This window comes from Oreochromis niloticus, linkage group LG15 (assembly GCF_001858045.2).
Source record: "Oreochromis niloticus isolate F11D_XX linkage group LG15, O_niloticus_UMD_NMBU, whole genome shotgun sequence".
Taxonomy (NCBI): Eukaryota; Metazoa; Chordata; class Actinopteri; order Cichliformes; family Cichlidae; genus Oreochromis; species Oreochromis niloticus.
Window position 1 is genome coordinate 6,082,534 of NC_031980.2, and position 13,844 is coordinate 6,096,377.

The window sequence follows — 13,844 nt, forward strand, 5'->3', positions numbered from 1 at the left end:
CAACATAAAACTGCTAATTGGTTGAAGCAGCTATTGAGTAAAATTCATACATACAACCTATGGACATGAAGCGTACGCCTCTAATGATCCATTTTCACCAGATTGAAATTTGTAACAGGACAAAGAGTTTATAGCTGTGCTGGATGCTTTGTGAGGCTGTGCTAAACAATAGTAGATGACATATATTCACTGCTGTAATGTTTTAAGTAGCTTAGATCGGAGAGTTAATATGCTAACATGCTAAGCGCTAAACTCCGAGTACAGCTGAGACTCATAACAGATTCTCCATTCTCATATCTGTCGCTCTACCTTGTTACTTATACATCGTCTTGGCCTTTCATCTTCACAGATGATCACAATGTTCAAAGAAGAGCTTCCTTGTTTTTGCTGCTCTCCTTTTCAGCCGCTTCATCTTCCCACTCCGTCTGCTTCTCTGGTCTCTGCATTTAGGCGTCCTTCCTTCTCTCTCTCATCTCCTTTATTCCTAAAAATCCTCTAACACCCCTCTGTAAATCCTCTCCCAAATTAGTAATAACTGAAACAGAGGATTAGAGACACTGTGATCCTCTGTTTAATCCTCAATTTATTCTTAAAGGGATACCTTCATTAGGGGGATATTTCCAAAGCTTTCCATTTCAAAGGCTAAACGTAAGAAATCCATTTTCAAAAAAAAAAGAGGGGGAAAAAATGAAGGACAACTGAGGTGCGTGTGTGTTTTTGAACTTGCACAATATGGTTTAAATTCAACCACAGTGGTTCACCGGATGCTTCATCGTTTAAGTGTTTGCAGTTACAGCTACACAAAGCCACATTTCATGCACGTTTCCAAAGAGAAATCAGAGACAGCTACTTGGAAAACCACCTGGTTTCTACTAATTTAACGATACCAAGGGGATGTAAGCAATGAGAGGAGTAATGACGCGTACACGCAAAAAGAGCGATTGTATACTTTCAAAGAAGCCGTGATTCATTAAAATAATGCGTGCGTGGAAAGTAGTTGATATTTCACTCGTTGGCCTCATTGTCTCAGCACGTCGTGGACCTCAGCAGAGAAACATAAGTCTTAACATAGTATCAACAAACATGATTTCATCCTATGATTAAAAGACATCATTACTAAAACAATAACAACATAACTCATCTGTTTGACATCCAAATAAGTTCAAACAGGAACATCTAACATCTGTTAACATCTGTTTATGGCCCTGACATGTGCAAAGTTTCATGATACTTAATGTACAATAGTAGACTCCCATAATGTTTTAATGTTTTGTATTTATTCATTTATTTTTGGTGAAATACAGCAACTCAAACATGAAATGACAAGGAGGAAGAAAGGAAACAAAGATGTCCCACTCTAGATAGGAGTCTTTCCTGACTTGGATCTATTATAATAATCAATAAAGGGTTGCCATCTTGCATAAAATAAATCCACTTTATTTTTTCTTGATGAGAATTTGATCTTTTCTGTAAGTGGTTTATTCACTTGATGAGCTGGTGGTTTCTTTTGTTTCCAGTTCAACAAAATGAGTCATCGCGCCAGCATTAACACAAATCAGACCAACATGTACTGATTGTTTGACATTTTTCGGGTGGCTGCTTTTACCCCAAATAGTGCCAGGACCAGGTCCAAAATAATCTGCTTCTAAAGAACCTCAGAAAAGGTCTCAAATGTTGAATTAGTATGATTTAGTCCAAAAGCTTGAAATGTTTGGGCAGTTCCAGAATGTATGAGCTACAGAGACTGTTGTTTGTCCACACGTCTTTTGCACTTTTCTTTAAACTTCTTCTTGTTTTTTATCTTCTTCCTTTATAAGATCATTACAGCAGATCATCTGCTTTCATTTCACCCTTTTCTTATCTTCTTCCGTCACACCAATCCTCTTCATGTCCTCCTTCATTACATCTATAAACTCCCTTTGTGGTCTTCCTTTTTTCCTTCTGTCGGCAGCTCCATCTTCAACATCATTTCCCCAAATTATCCACCATCTCTTTCTTGTACACATCCAAACCGTCTCTACCTTGCCTCTCTCACTTTGTCTCCAAAACATTGAACCTGACTGTCTCTCTGATGTCCTCATTTCCAATCTAGTTCATTCTGGTCACTCCCAATAAAAATCTCACATCATAGCAAGTCTCTGTACCGTCTTATAAACCTTCCCTTTCACTTTTGCTGCTTTCTCCTTTTTCATAAATCTCCCCAGGCACTCATTTCCACCCTGTCAACCCTTCCTCCACTCATTTCTTAACCTCTCTTTTGCACTTTCTGTTGCTTTGATCTCTGGATAATCCCAGATATTTAAACTCATCAACCATTATTACCTGTTCTCCTTGCAACTTCAACTTTTCACCTATCTCTCTCTCTCATTCACACACATCTTTTCTCTCTTGCTTAAACAGACTTTCATTCACTTTCTCTCCAGTGCATACCTCCACCTGCTCCCTAACTCACCACAGTGTCATCTGCAAACATCATAGTGCATGGAAGATTCCTGCCTGACGTTATCTATCAACCTACCCATCTCCACTGCATATAAGTTATATTTTAGCAGCTAAAACATGCATGACACTACAGACAGACCTTTTGTCTGTTATTATCTAAACATGCCCCTGAAATTGTTTAGGTGAGGATGGATCCTGATGATTTTAGTAATCTGTCTTTCTGCCCCTTTCTGTCAGCACAGTCAGCTGTTAACATTTTTGGTTTTTAATTAAATGTGCTGACAACTATTGAGCTTCTGCTCAGACTGCTACATCCCACAACTCGAATTCGGATAAATAGTAGAAAATGGATGGATGGATGGATGGATGGAAGTTATATGTTCAGGAGTGATTCAAATGGCTCCATCCTGTTTATGCCAGCTTTTTTCTTCTCTCCTGGTGTCTGTGAACTCTGATTTTGCTGTACACAACAATAAACTCTTTTTTTAAAGCACGATCATCACTGTGATCATGTAAGCATACTGATCTTAGAGCGGGCCTGTTATGTTAATGTCTAATTCCACATTTCCCATCTTCCTCCCGTACACTAGCTTTGCATAATTCATAGTCCAGAATAATCCATATTTATCTTCTCCAGGGCCTTGATCCAGTCCCTTTGTCAAGACATTTTAGCTCTCTTCCCCCCTCCCTTTAAGCCAACAATCTTCTGATTGGCTGCCTCTTGTAAACAGGCTTTTAACAACAGGCTGGTCGGGCTTCTGTGGTCTTTCCCGTAGCTGTGTCCCTGAGATGACTAAATGAAAGATATCCACTCTCACTGACATCATACAGATCCAGGAATATTAAAACTGCCTGAAACTGTGTGTGTAATTCAGTGTAATGACAGAGTCAGCGTTTTAAACTTTAGCCATGTTTAATAGCATATACATGACAAAAAATAAGGAAGCATAGCTGCCACATCGTCCATAACTCGTTATCCAACATCTTGTCACTGAGTCTTCAACATAGCAAAGCTTACATGGTGTCAAAGGCAATGTCATGCTGGACAAATGCCAGTCCACCACAAGCTTTGAATCACGAACCGTCTTGCTGCGAGTCAGTACTAACCATTGCTCCTCTATGCCCCCCCCCCCCCTAGCTGTTCTCGCCTGCAGTGGTTGTTGCATAAAATGAATTTCAAATATGAACATAGTGTAAAACAGGCAGGGGGTAAAAGGACAACAGGGACTCAAATGGTAGATAAGAAGAGACAGGGAAATAAATGAAAGTGAAACTGAAACAGTGGCGCACTAATCCCATTTCCATTTTCCTCACCCTCTTTATCTCTCCTCACTACCAATGTAGCTTCCTCACTTCAGCTGGGAAACTCTTCCCTCCTCTCCCATAATTCCCCTCACTCCCCCCTTTTGTCTGAGGTTCAATGACCCCACTTAGTACAAGAGCATCATCAGGGGGATGAGATAACCTTTTAGTCCATCCTTTTAATCTCTCTCACACACATATCCTCTCTCTGTCTATGTATTTCTGTTTCCATCCATCCCCCTCACGCTTATCAGTCAGTATATCCAGTCCCTGCCCCACTGTGTGTGCATAAATGTACAGCAGACTCAAATGTCAGAGTAACTAATACAACAGAATTCAATTACAACCCACCTCTGCTCTCTCGCTGTCTCGCTGTTCGTGCATATTACATAAAATTTGTAAGTAAAAGTTTTTTCTCTCACTATCTCACCCGTGTCCTCCCTCTCCTCCATAAAGAGCCTTCCTGGCTTCTTGGTAGTCTGTGTGGCAGAAAAAAATATCAAAGTTACTGCAATCCTTAATGCAGCTTATTGTTTCTTTGTTTCTGGCAAGCTGCACGGGTTGTTTTGCTTTACACCTAAATGCATTGTTCACCTTTCTGCTGTCAAGTCTCACAGGGGCACACACACCCATTTATGCACAGCTTTGTTCTCCTGCAATTACTCTCCACATGCTGCCACTTAATATATGAAAAGAATAACTTTCTAAATTTAAGAAACCATGATAAGTCATCCCAAATCTAGCTCAATGTGTACAGTATATGAAAGGGGTGTAGCTGGTAAATGACCCGATGATCATAAACATGGATGCTAAGGGTACCTGCAGCAGAGTGGGCAATCTTAAAAAGATGAAAACTATGATATTAGAAAAATAGAGTATAGTAGTATATAACTGAACATTAGTTACAGTTATATACTACTATAAGGCCTTCCAGTATTCCTGTAGTAAGACTAGGGGATCTTCGAGCAGTATAGTATTATGCTTTATATGCTATGTACACAGTGTGAATATGTGTGCACTTTAACCACTTTGGTCAGTAACACTGGAAAACGCAACTATATTAATACTGTTTAGCATTTTTGAAGACAGGAAAGAACACCATCAAAAATGCCAAATGTGATACAGCACTATGATTTACAAACAAGGCAATCTCATAGATTACGATCCTTATTTCATTAAATTAATGTTTAGCTGTGTATAAGACATATCCACAACGCCTTCTTTCAGCAGCAGCCATGGCGGTGTTTCACAGTCTGAAAGCAAGTGAAAAAATAAATATAAAAACTGAATTCAACACCAGGCTTAGTCTACATGCAAATTTAATATAAGGTTCACAAGCACAAATAGATTTCCTGTTTTGAAATAATTTTTTTAATCCTTATATAACAATAAACACATTGCTTAGTTATTTGTGGCCCACGGACCAAAATCAAGGAATAAAGTTGTGTTTAAGAATCTATGTTCATTGCTATTTCTGGAAAGAAAAAACACTTTAAATGCACTTAAAAAAAACTTTAAACCTTATTACTTTCTCAGCACTGAGGTCAGGGGATTTTCTAGGGTGTGATGACGCCATTTTCCAGAGAACTGATTGGTCAGAAGGCAGTGTTTTCATATCTTTTAAGCGCTAATCTCAAGCATAACCTTCTTTGGAGCAGGATAGGCCTGCAGCATGAGTGGTGCAACAATGTATGGGCGGATGCTAGGATTACACGGAGGTACATGATTGCCCAGTGGGTAACTAAGGATACCTGATCAGATTCTTAAACCCAGCCCATCAGGTTAGGTTCACCTTTCATCAGCTAAAACTTTTTTTTTTAAACTAATCTGTACTTCAGCTTTCTCAACAACTCACCATTAAAATACTGACCAGATAGTTTGACTCAAGCAGACGTTAGCAAACTTACAGTTGCAGTAACTGTAACACAGCCGATATATTATGGCGATGCCGAATGCCATAAATCAAGGGTGTTCCTCGGTGTGTCAGCCAAAAGGTCACAGTTAGTATTTCATTTGGTTTGTAGTGTTTTGCTGTGGCTGACTTTACAGCTGATTTTTATTTGCATTTAAATCTACAGACATTTTAACAACCTGTTTCGGAGCAGCAAAACAAACAATGAAAAAGAAAAACAGGAGTTTGCAGACATGTTCGGTATTCTGAGCTGAAGCTCGAAGAAAACCTTCTGAAGCCATGTGACAATTAAATCAAGGTATGTAGTTTTGGGTGTAATGTGTCACTGCAATCACTTTACATTTTTCAGTAATGCAGCAATGTAATATGTCACTGCACTAAATGACCTAATCACTGTACAGTTACAATTATGTGTTGCTGACGTTACAAAGGTTTTTCAGTAACTCGTGCTACAGTCAGCTGATTTTGGTTTGTGTGCGGAAGGAGGAAAATGGTGGAGCTGTCTAAAGCATGACCATGACTTTTATTTTTATTACAGAAAAAGACAAGAGAGGAATGGTAAAGTGCAAAGTCCATTCAGGATGGAAGCAGCTGGATTATACTAATGACACAACTTTATTGCAAGCATCTGCAGAGACAGCATGCTAACACAAAGTAAGCAAAGAAGCCAGAGTGATGTTAAAGCTGAGTGTATGCAGACCCCAGCCCAGCAGCCAGAGCCTGAACTTCAACAGGTAACAAAGGCAGTTTGGGAGGTCAGGTTCCAGCCTCTGTTTCTATCTGTTCATGTTTATAAAGTAGAATCACCATAGAGATAGTTTTAAAGTCTAATTTAGCTGGTTTTCAAATTCATGTTGTATTCATACATAAGTACTAAAAGAAATATCTATTTGTGTCCTTATTAGGTTAGGGATTTGTGTTGGTGTTTGGAACTGCAGCTTGTAAGTTTATATTCTTAACTGATAATTACGTTACATTCCATTTCAGGTCATTCAACAGAATGTCCTGTATTACTATTAAGAAAGGTAACGAGTAATGTGTAATACATTTTACCTTTACGTGAGGAAGGAGCCATTAGTACTTATTCATACAGTAAATACTTTTATAATTTCAGCAATCAAAGGGACACAGAACAATGGATCAGCAGCAGAATTGGGCAGTTTCTCATATCAGCTCACGTTGATCCATTTAAGACACGCATATCTCCTCCACATCTCTCCCGGGGGCAATATTTCCTTTGTTTCACATTTCCAGCTGGTATATTATATCCGTTTATCTGCGCCACAACTGTAATTAATCATAGCGATAAGGGAGCTGCAGCTCTGTGTCTACAAAGTGAAGCTTAAAGGATGAAGCCGGCAATATGAAATTCTACCTTTGTCTCAGCTCTGAGGTGTTTTTGTGTTTGTGTGTTGAAATACAATGGTAACGAGCTGATAAGGAGCATCACCGCATCCGTGTTTGTGCATGTAAATATAATAAAGGACACTAGTTACTTTTAAGCCTGTCCTGATGCTAAATTATCAAGCAGCAGAGAGGATTAGTTGATACAAAGGTTTTCTCCTTCTGCTTCCATCGTTGGTGTCAGCCTCTCTTGAGCTTTCCTTCTGTTTTATTACTCTCTGTCCTCACCTTTGTTCTCTCCTCACTTTTAATTCAATCTAAATGAGCTCCCCTAAACTAAAAAAATGTATTAAAGTACACTCTCAGCCTCATCTCTTCCTCTCTAGTCTACTTTCCTCACTTCCAACTGTTTTCTCTCACCCCTACCTCCTCCAATTCTTTTTCCCTTGGGTCTCTTTCATCACATCTCTCCTGCATCCACCCACCGAGTCTCTCTAACACTCACATTCCCAGTCTTTCCTCGCTGTCTGGTCCAGCCTGTCCTCACTCCTCCTCCTGTCTCTCCTCTTGTCAATCACTTCCCTCTTTAAAAAACAGCCCAATAAACACATTAATTACTTCCAACAGTTTTCTGTCTCTCTCTCGTTCCCCCACCCCATGACTGTGTGTTTGTCTGTCAGCTTCTCTTCCTGACAAAGCAATAAATTAAATTAGCAGAAGATAAAATGCCAAATATTCTCTGCATGTCGTTCATTTCATCTTCTTTCACTTCCATCACTTCTTCCTCTCACTCTGTCTCACACTTCCACCCACCATCGCTTCTTGTGTTTTTTTTTCTTCTCGCTATTAGTCTGTGCTGCACATCTAATCTCTCTGAACACACTTCCTCAATCCTCTTTCCCATTACTGGTCAATGCCATATTAATAAATAAGAAATCATTTTCCGTTTTTTCTTCTTTTTTGCATTTCCCTTGCACCTGTCTGTCCAACTGCAGACTAATTACTGTGAAATATACATTCACGCCACCGTTACATTGAAGCATCAAAACGCAGATGTCTGTCTGGGAAACAAAAGAGCGACCGAGCAGTAATGAAAGGACCTGGACTGTAGGTGTGTGTGCACGTTGGCAGGAATAGCTGCAGTATCTGTTATTTGTTGGAAAAACCATCATCCTGCAAGACTTTGCTCTTACTATTTTTTATTTGTCTGACTGCTGCTGACTCGCCTCAATTTTCTTTCACTCTTTTCAATTCCGAAACCCTGCTCCGCTCGCCTCTGCTCTTTTCTTCTTTTACACTCTGCTGAAAAACAGGCATCAATAACCAGAGGCAAAGCAGACTGTGTGTACAGTACGGTGTGAGATTTCAATAAAAACAACAAATGTACACTCCCTGGTGACTCTATTAGGTACATGCATACAGTGCAATCAAATACAACAGTTCTACTCCATGCGCCTGTCGAAGCTTACAGTCTCTAGTGTTTATAGGAGAGGTGTTGCCAAGGTCGTAGTGAGCGGTGGTGTGGTACTGGACATGAATTAATCTCCCCTTTGGACATTTCAGTAAAAGCAAATATTATTGTTGGAAACATTGAACTAACGGCTGAGCTTGTATTTTGGATTTTGTTACATTGTATTTCTAAAGTAGTACTGCTGAGCGTGCACACTTCAAAGATGTAACAATCTCTGATTCCGTATGTTCCACTCTGACAGGTAAGACGACGCCTGGACAATTTGAGCGATGTGATTTCATCTGTTTTCAGCGCTTAAAACATGGATAATCAAGTTCGGGATGGGAAAGCTGTTTGATCAGTCCAAGAAAATAATAAAGTGGAGCTACACCAAAATTGAAACAGATCAAAGAAGGGCTTTGATGAACGGCTGTCTCCACAGTGCTTGATGATGCAATTTGGGGGATTTTTCTTATACAGAGAAGGAAGTTATAACAGTGTCTGCAACCAGAAGGACAAGATGCAAAATAATAAAATCAGGGTACAGGTGACAGGGTTTAATAAGGTGTTCTAAAATCCCAACCCCTGCATGACAGAGTTACTGGATCTCCTTACTAGACAGGTTAAGCATTCAGGGTTTACTTTTAATTTGTCTTTAGATAAACATATCACTTTGTGAAAGTGCGGTGCAGTTTTATAGTCGGCAACAAGAAAACTACTCAGTTCATTTCCTTGCTTCACCGCCATAACAGCGTCTTTAATACACAACGCAGGAGCAATTTAATCCTCAGCAGCTCCACAGGAACTGATGTTCACTGCCTCAAAACTGTAATCACAGTTTGACGGCGATACAGAGGCAAGAAGCGAAAAGCCACAAATACTGAGACTGGACTGTGGAGGTGGCTTGTGTGCTCTCAAAAATGTTAATAATGCCAGTGGAGATCCCATAAAGATATACTTAAATTTATCTTTGAAAATAATATGCAGTGTAACTCAGAAAATATGTGGAGTATGTGTCAAAATAATTGTCAGGGAGGTCTTTTTTAGCTTAGTCAGAAAGCTGACAAACCAAGGCATTGCATCATGTTGATGCAAAAAAAGAAAGAAATCTGCTCATCAGTAGTGCCCCCAAAGACACAATCAGGAAAAAAAGCATTGCAAAAATCTCTCAGTGACACATTTGTGCTCTTAAGTCATTCGTGAACTCAGAAGGCAGAGGCTCAGTAATCTGCTCCTTACTCCTTACTTGGTAGTATGATTTGAAATTTAAATATTGTGGTAATATGACAGTCGCCAAGTTAAATCCTGTGCCGGAGGGTTTCACATAAAGAGAGCGCCGTAACACCTTGATGCAGAAGCGCAAATCCATCTCAAGCCCATGAGGCTTTTCCTGGCAGCTGGACTACTGTTGATATTTGAAATCAGTGAGGTTGGTGTTATTTCCTCCCTTCTTTGTGTGCGTCAATACCCATCGATATATTAGTGAATACACACTCCAGCAGTGTGATCAGAGGTAAATGTCACACATCTTACATAATGCCCGAAGCTTTGAATCTCATTAACAAAGCCCCAGTAACTATGGCGATGAGCATCATCGGAGACCCCCGATGTAACTTATGCTAAAAAGGCCAACAGGTTGCCATGACAACTGGAACAAAAACAAGGGTGAGAAAGTTGGAGCTGGTTTATTGAAGCCGTGATACATACACAAACACACACAGACACTCAAAGGCCTTTATGCTCAAATGTTCACTAATATGTCAATAGTGCACAGAAAAAAACATGTTAAGATGTTAGTCTTTTCCTTCCAGTTCCTTTTTATCATCATCACTCTGTGCTCCAGGCTCATCCCTCAGCATGTGAACACCCTCGCTCTCTCTCACACACACACACAGTAGGTCTGTAATGACAGCCAGACTGGAGCTTGTTAGCACAAATTCACATGAATGTTAAACAGCACGGATATCACTACCAACGTGAGATCATATAAATACAGGATTATTTAAATATGACATGTTATATCCTGTCATCTCAGTCAATTTCTAACAACTACATTATGGCTCATGAAGGTTTTTACTACACTTAAATGCAGATCAACTATAGACTGTATATAAAAGATGAACACTGTGAAGCCAATCATTAGTTTACTCTCTTTCCCGCTTTGTCATTTACCTTTTTTTTTTTAAGGTGGCTCCTTCGTGGTTTCCCTGCCACCCAGTCAGTCACTAACCTGTCAGCGTTCAGCTAGTCAACTCACCTGCAACTCATTAGTAGCTTTGGAAGCAGAGTATTTAAGAGTGAAGCACAGACTCAGTTATCAACAAATCTTGTGTCAGCCAGTTAACGCGCTTCTTGCCCTCAGTCTGTTCTGTACATCTGTTCATCCTGTGTGTGTGTGGGGGACACAGACCCACTGCATTATCATACCTCCTTGCCTATTGCCAACTGTGCTAACCTGCTTCTTATTCCCTAACTTGAAGATAAACCCATAAAAACTTTTCAGTGCTCAGCATGTGGGTCCATCTTTCTGTCCTTGTATGACAGATATGGCATACTAAACTACCCTATATGGGCAGATTTACTGGGCCACCTACAAAAGCTGTTCAGCCATGGAAACCCATGTCACAAAGCTCCAGGCTCACAGTTGTGGTGCTGATGTTAATGCCAGAGGAGGTTTGTAACTCTGCAGGTATTGACTCAGCAGAGAGTGGACGACTCTTATGCAGTCTAAGACCTCACTCAGTATCTTTAAGTGGTCTGAGATGAGATAAAGGAGGGAGAGAACTGTGTCCTTTCATAATCTGGTCTTTAAGTCTGACATCATTAGCCATGTCTGGGCCCAAACTCTGCTGCAAGTCCCTAAGTCAATTAATCACTGCAGCATTACTGAGAGTTGAAAAACTGTCTAAATTCTCTCATCTGTAATAAAATGATCAGTGTGGCTGCTCTACCAGGTGTAACAATTAAGTTTAACATCCAGGCATCCATGAAAACAGAATTTATTAAATTTAATGGAGTTAGAAGTTAGCAGGGAGTTCGCTCGCTAGTTTCCATCTAAATATAATATACCATGTTCTGACTGAGCGATATATGAAACAAATTAAAACGTACAGCTCTGCTATCACTTCCTACATAAGTGAAGACAGAAAACTAAACAGCAGCGACGTCTGTAGCGTTACTGAAGTTGGGCTAGCTGGTATATAATGATGTGCTACGTGATCGCTAGCGCGACAAAGCTATGTTAACATAACATAAACAGTAAAGCTGGAGGAGGAACGATAACGAACGGAGGCCTTTTTTTCCACTAGATAAAAGTTAATGTGAGGGTTCCCAATGATTAGAGGCAAATGCAATAGCATGGCAGGATGCTGTAAACCAGGGGTGCCCAATCCTAGTCCTCGAGAGCTACTTTCCTGCAGCTTTTAGATTCATCCTTGTTCCAACACACCTGAATCAAATGAATGTCTTGTTATCAGGCCTTTGCCAAACTTGATGACATGCTGAAGAGGTCATCAAACCATTTGATTCAGCTGTGTTGGAGTAGGGATGCATCTAAAAGCTGCAGGACAGTAGCTCTCGAGGACTAGGATTGGGCACCCCTGCTGTAAACGGACCAAACGTCAGTCAGGAGAACCACCGAGATAATCCATCCACAATACAAGGATAGTAATTAATATACTGCTGCATGAGCTGGGCTGTAGTTACATCGTAAGGGATTAAAAACTGAGCTTTAAAATGATTAGCGGTAATGAAAACCAAGAGAAGCTGACAGTGATCACTGACTGTTTTTAGAGGCTTGTTGAGATTAAATAGAACAAGATACAAAGCATTAAAAAAATGTTAAAAACACATCAGCCTTGTTAAATGCAGACTACTTTGGGCCCGGAAGCAGGATTCATCACGTCATCACTTAAAGACCGGATAAACGGTAAACTGTAAAGCTGCTACGCTGGTCATTTTAAACCACTTCAAGGTCACTTTAAATCATTCAACTGTAAATTGTAAATTTAGATTGTTATTGATCCTTTTACCTTAAATTCAAAGTGTATATTTATACTTTTTACTTTTACCTTAGTCTTAAAGTGTATATTTATTTCTTAATCTTCCTATATTTCTTGTTGTCTTTTGCACGGAATGGAACTGGAGCCTCGTCATCTCATCCCTCTATATACTGTACTGTATATAGCAAAGATGACAATAAAGTTTACTTTGATTTAATAGTGGAATGTAATCGAGCAAGCCATTATCTGCTAGAAACAGGCTGTTGTGTGTTACACCTAAATAAAACCAACTCCACTCCATAGTTGAGCTGAACCTTAGCAGCTCAGTTCAAATATGATAAGTTTAAAGTGAGGCGCAAAGTGGAGCACATACTCCAGACAGAGTTGAATTTTGCTCTTATGAAAATACATTATATTTAGTGATGTAAACTAATTGGTGGGAAAAATGAATGTAGAAAATCGATGGCATTAAATTACTGTAATGGATTCATAGACAGTAGAGGGTCATTTAAAGTAAAATATCATTACAATGTTGGACATTAAATATTTACCACCTTTCTCTTTTTTTTAATTCATTTATTTAACTGAATGAATACCTGAATGCAAGATTGATGAATAATGACCAGGAACTTACCATTAGTGATTATTATAGTCAGTATTAACCCATTCTTGGTCATGGACGAGAGAGGTTGTCAGGAAGCTGAGAATGAAAGGTAGGGAATGAAAAACACCCCTTCTGTTTTCTCTTGCATCTGGACCTCCTGTGACCTAAATTTGAATCCTTATTTTGATAAAAGCATACAAGAATTTTATTTTATTTTATTTATATGTTTGTGTATGAAAACAATGACCATCTCAATTCAAATTAAAATAGTTATTTATTTTGATTAATGTTGTAATTTTTTTACTCCTGTCTCATCATAAAATGGATCTTCAAGAGGTAAAAAAAATTATTACAATATTTTTTTTTTAAAAAGAAGCCAGAGGTATGACAAAGCACTTATTTGTACTAAAGCTGGAAATCTGACTCCTGTGCAAAAATGAACGGATGGATGTAGTGGAAATTATATCTATCTTGTCTATGAACTGACTTGTGATGTCCCAGAGAACTCACAGTATTTTTATCTCCTCCCTCTGAAATCTCCTCTTTATGCACGACAAGAAACACATTGTTTTGAAATTCATTAGGAACAAAGAAATTCTAACTTTGTTTGTTTCCCTGGATCTTAAAAAGAAGTCCACATTAGAAACACAATAATTATTTTTAAAAAGCCATTTTAATGAGAGGAGGTGGTGGTGCTAGTCCTGTGAGAGACTAAACAACAGGCGATATATATATTAAACAGCAGATTGTTATTAGTATAGAGAATGTCAGTGAACATGAAGGCTAAAA